The sequence below is a fragment of the Peromyscus eremicus genome, chromosome 16_21, assembly GCF_949786415.1.
Source record: "Peromyscus eremicus chromosome 16_21, PerEre_H2_v1, whole genome shotgun sequence".
NCBI classification, from domain to species: domain Eukaryota; kingdom Metazoa; phylum Chordata; class Mammalia; order Rodentia; family Cricetidae; genus Peromyscus; species Peromyscus eremicus.
The window spans coordinates 66,149,901-66,155,900 of NC_081432.1; positions in this window are offsets into that span (position 1 = coordinate 66,149,901).

Consider the following 6,000-nt stretch of genomic DNA (forward strand, 5'->3'; position numbering starts at 1 on the left):
AGCTTGTGGTTCTGCACTGGGAGACCATTAGACTTGCTAAAGAATTGCATAAAGAGAAGAGACTTCTCGGTCTGGGTGGAAATGAATGCTTTTAGAGCCTTGTTGTTAGCTCAGTTGTCTACTGCCTTTTGGAGGTTTGCATTGTGGTTGTCTTGTAGGCTCCTTTGTCTTCACAGTGATAACAAGAGCTTCAAAGCTACTGCAAATCTGACTAATCTTCACTTTCTTGTATGAATTAGAATATTGTTAGTGCAGACGGATTCCTGATACTGGTGACAAGGGAGACGATGATGGTGACAGTGACATCACTGCTGCTGGGGACATTAGTTAATGGTAGAGGATTATTAACGTAACGTGCACACACACTTCACCCACTTGTTGTTCTCCTTTCTATAAAGGGCTATATATACTCTTCTAGCATCTTACAAAGTCCTCAGTATTCCAAGATTGGACAATAGGATGGCCATAAACTTGTAGGCAGAGGAAGAAAGAGGGTGGGGCGGGGGGGGGGTGTGTGAGAGGGAAGCAAAAGGAGAAAGGGGAAAAAAAAGGTAGGTAAGGGAAAAGCAAACAAGAGAAAGAAAGTGAGAGTGAGGAAGAGAAAGGAGAGGTGGGGCGGGGGAAGACCAGGTGAAACTCTCCCCAGCTGGGTAAGAAGTCAGGGACTAACAACCAAGAGAAGTATGATTGCTTTCCCTCATAGTGGACATTGTGGCTCCAGAGCATACAGCAGTGCCAGAATAGATAGGCTCCAGGCACAGGGTCTTTCATTTCTACAAAAATCTCTTATAATCTGTGTGTGACCTAGATGTAGAAGAACTCTCAGGAAAAAAAACAAAAAACAAAAAAACAAAAAACTTACAAATTGCCAAGGAAGCTGATACAAACAGTAATCATTAACCAGCAACAACAGAAGATATTCTCTCAATGCCTTAGTATGGGAGAGATCCAGAGACCTTCATGGAAATTGTGGATGCGTGTGTGTGTGTGTGTGTGTGTGTGTGTGTGTGTGTGTGTGTGTGTGTGATAGTATGAGTATGTGTGGATGTGTTTGGCGTGTTATATGTGTGAGTGTGTGGTGTGTGTAGATATGTGTGGTGTGTGAGAGTATGTATGTGATATGATTTTGGTATGTGTATGTTTTGGAGCAATAATAATAGTTAAAATAGAGTGTAAGTTTATTTAAATCAAATAAAGAAGTATGACAGTACATAGAGTCTTGAGGTTTATACTGAGTTGAATGACAAGATGGTGTTGATGATGGTGGTGGTCATGGTGTGATAATAGCTATTAAGAGGTGTGATTGGTTTCAGCTGCTATTTATTCCCCAAACCATCATATCTTTACAACATCAAGATAATCATCACACAGTAGAGAAGTTAGTATATGGTGTAAGACAGAGAAGTCAAGGAGTTATGCAGTCAGGACAAAAGCCTGAGTCTATCTGAAAAATGTTCATCTTTGATGAGTGTGGCAGAGATAACATAGCTGGCTTTATGCAAACCAGGAGCTGGTGTGGCTGCAGGAATTTAAGCCCAGGGATAACCTTGAAGGCAAGTATTTCTCTCAAATATTTCTGGCTCTGGGCAATAAAGATTGGCAGCATGAAATAAATTTTTTTTTCTCATGAGCCATATGCTATTGGAATGGACATCACCAAAGAAAAAGACTGGCTTTTCTGTCTTAACCAGAAGAATGGACTGTAGCAAGCAGGGAGCCTATATTAATTACTTTTCATTACTGTGACCACAATGCCTGACAAAAATGAGGGGGCAATTTATTTTTAGTTTGTAATTTCAGAGTGTTTCATTTCACTGTGGTCAGAAAGACAGTGGAAAACAGCTTAGGTCATGGTGGCAGGAGCAGCTCACTTCCTGGTAGAGCAAGAAACAGATGACCACAGGAAACAGGACTAGGAGTAACCTTTAAAGCCCAGCCTCCAAGTGACCTTCTTCCCATAGCTAAGCACCACCTTCTAATATTCTCACAACTTTCTGAATGATACTCTTAGTTGTGGAAAACGTATTCAAAATAAGGATCTATGGGAGCCATTTCAATTCAGACCATAACGGAGCCCAGGGTAGAAAGCTGGGCAAAGCTCTGAAGTGAGTAGACTGTTGAAAAAAGAATTCCACAGACAAGCAGGGCTGTCTCTACAGAGTAAATGGAAACCCAGAACTAAACGTAGAATTCACAGTTTTTAAAAAGCTACTCAGTTAATTTTGTCCAATAACCTTCTTGATGTGCTTCTGGGGCTTAGGCAGCTTCACAGTCTGCCAGACCACAAGTTTGAAAAAAGTGACTCTGTCCCAGCAGAATGTGAGTGTTGAAAGGAGCTGGGACCTCCTGCAGTGGAATACCATGTTTCTAGAAGATGAAGCCTTTCTAGGGAACCAAATGTTGTTGGGAACCAGGCCTATAGAGTGCATCTCCACTCTTCCGTTTTTCACTTCTTGGCTTTCTTTGATCTAAAAGTACACATTGTGCTGGAAGTCAACAATTTTAGAGAAACATCCAGAAAGAATATAAGGCAACTTAATGCTCAAAAGACAAAGGAGTCAACAGAAGGCAAGGAGGACAGAAGGCACTGTTATTTCAGCAGCAACTGAAGGTGCAGATGCCCTCCTTCTCACATTTTTAGTCATTGATGCCCTCCTTCCCACCCCATCTTTAGTCACTGATGCCCTCCTTCCCACCTCCATATTTAGGTGCTGATGCTCTGCCTTCCCATCACTGACGGAAGGCATCAGTGCCCTCCACGCCTCCAAGCCAGTATGTTTCTTTATATTTTACAAGGTTGACTTTCTACGCATGTAGGGAGCTCGTGAGACCCTTCGAAATGACAGGTTAGGTGGATGTTACTAATTCTATGGAAATAGCAATTCATTCAGTGTCTTTTAGGTGCTAGGATCTTGGGAGAAATTTACTATCACATTCATTTATAAACTCACAACCAAATGAATAGCAGATTTTATTCCCATTAATTGGTGGGGAATCTGGAGCTCACATTAATTAATGAGGTGGTGATTGCAGAAGTCAGTTCAGGGCCCAGGATTTGAGCACCATCTGACTCTAAGTCAGTGTCTCCACTTCGATTCCTTTAGGTCTTCATGGAGAACACTTTTGTGTGTGTGTGTGATACTGGCTTATTTTTGCTAATTCTGAATAAATAGTATGGTAAGGTTCTGAAAGTCAGTCCATATTTAAAGACACACAGCCATCTACCACACAGTAGCCACACAGGTGGGCATATATCTAGAACTCTGAACAGGGTTAGTTCCTCAACTGAATTCACTAGTCAAGCCTGTACACAGTCCCACACACCCATGAAAGCACAATTCTGTCTGTCTGCACATGGTCAGGGAACAGAGCCCGGCAGAAGGCAAAGGACAAGGTTGGGGAGCAGAAAGAGAGAGAGAGAGAGGACATTGCCTCTGGAAACATTGCAGTTCTGAGCTTCGAGTTTACTCCACAGGGGTGCAGAGCAAGATGAGAAACTGACCCTATATGTTCAGTGGGAAAATCAAAAAGTAGGCCAAGTGCACATTAGTTAATATTAAAGTGAGAGTCTCTGGAAGGGTTTCTGCAAATCCCTCACTCACTGGTCTAATTAGGGAAAACGGAGGATCCCAACATATCAGTAATTTCACACCAGTGCCAAGCAGTGGAGTTACATAAATGTTTACCAATCTAGTCACAGGGTTATGCCTGTCTCTGAGCGATCAGCGAAAGAGGAGGCAACACAAGGGACTGCCCAAGGCTGGAGTAGTTTGCTCCCCAAATAAGCAAACAAAATCTGGCTACTGCTCACTGGCCACTCACAGAATGATGTCTTGTGATTCTCACGTATTTTGTTTTCTGGTAGTGACTTTTCTCCCACCAGAGAAGGCTGTCTCTCCAGCATGGAGCCCACTGTCACAATGAGCAGAGCCTGGGACACAGGATAATGGTCAGCTGTCATTTCTAGTTACACAGCTCTAGGTGGAAGAATGAATTGTCCTTTCTGTCAGCATTTCTCCTTGTTTCTATTTAGTTGCCATAAAATGCTGTGGAGACAGAGTGATGGCTGACAACAAGAAGGAGCAACACTCATCCTCCCCTTTTGCTCCAGCTTTGTGCAATAGTCATGTATCTACATGGTTCCTTGCAGTTCATCTGCCTCGTTGGCCAACCACTTATGAATTACATTTTCATGTGACTATTACTACAGTGACCAAGACTTTATAACTGGAAAGGAAATCAATTTTCTGACAAGTTCAGTAACTTTTCTGTGTTCACACTGCTGACAGGCTATGCAGTTTGGGCTGGAAACCCAGGTCTTCTGACTTGGAACTTAGTCGCTTCCCCCCAGCCATCTCCTTGTCAGTCTGGTATCTTGGGTTGTCAGTCTTCCTGTTAGTCATGGCTGTCTCCTTGAGTCTCCCTCTTCCATCTAGTAATAATGTAGTACCTTTCTTCAGTCCTCACTAAGTGATTTTCCAATCATTTTATGATATTCATCAGTAAAACATTTCTACAAGGTTATTAAGTCCTTCACAAGCCTGCTAGAGGGCTACTTTATCAGCAGCCAAAAAATGCATTAATATCTTCTTATGTGTGAAGTAGGTTAAAAATAATATACACACTGAAGATAATGGAAACATGTTGACATTATTAAGGTTATAACACACTTGAAGTTCCTAATTGTAATATTGAGCAAATTAAATATTATCAAGTACAGTGTCCCTGAACATCCTGGAGCAGCATCTTTCCCCATTTGACTAATTGCTGCGACACTTGAGAACTCAGTGTGATGTTTAGCTTCACACAAGTGCACAAGCGGAGGCCACTGCACCTCTTTAAATAAACAGGCAGATGTGCTTAAATAATATTAATTTACCAGAAGTCAGAGTTGCAGCCTTGGTCCTTGGGCTCTGCCATAAATGTCTTTTGTGAAAGGGAGGTAGCTGCTGTGCTTACTCCACTGAGCATGGATGAGAGGGAGAGGTGGCTCTCTGTTTTATCTGTGAGTGAGCCCAGGAGAGTGGGCTGCCTTATGCCTCTAGAAAGGAGTGCAGGTTGACTTTGGCGCTTTCTGAGGGTAAAGATTTCAGGCTGTGAGGGGTGAGATGGTCTCTGTTGCAATTCCTCTGCTCTGCTGGGAAGAGAGGGAAAAGGCAAAGGAGACAAGGGTATGTCAGCACTCCAGTCAGATGCTATTTCTAAGGCAGATGTGCTGGGTTTGGCAGAAAGAGGTGCTACAGATTACCTGCTGCTGAGGTTGTGCATGAATGACTTGTGGTCAGAAGAGAGGCATTCAGTCATCCTTGAGGCAATCACGTCAGGTGGCCTCAGACAATTCATGTGTGGTCCCTAAGCTTCCCTTGCCTGGAGTGGGATGTCTAATTCTCATAGATGGAGGCTGTGACTCTTTAGGAGTAGTTACAATGTGGAAGTCAGTTGAAACCTAGAAAGGAAGGATTTCATTGGCCACGGATCTTATCTTCATTTGAGTTTTCTCTAAACAGACCCAAGGACAGGGGTTTGTGTACCATCAGCTTATTCTGGACGTGGTCCCAGGAGCACACAGGGGAATGGGGGAAGTGAGCCAGTGGAGTACAGGCAGCTGACAAAGCTTGAGAAGTGATGGCTAGGCACTGGAGTCAGTCCTGCTGGAGGCTGAGTGGAGACACGACACCTCCCTAAGGTGGCACAGAACCAGTTCACCCATTTAGCAGCTCTTCTATCTCATTGGTTGGTGGAGAAGGTGGTGGGGCTGCTCTTTACTCCAGTCTGGTCCACTCAGGTGCCTTTTGAAGTGCATTGGGAAAATAACAGCCTCAGAGATAAAGCTTCCGGAAGCCACTGGAACTGTCCACAGCAACTGTTCTACACTAGAAACAAGAACCAGAGAAACAGGTCTGTCAAAGAACCAAAAAGAGTCCAGCAATGAATAAGAAAAGGAACCGAGGAAACATTTCTTAAAAGCAGAAATACAGCTGTCCAATAAGGACACACAGT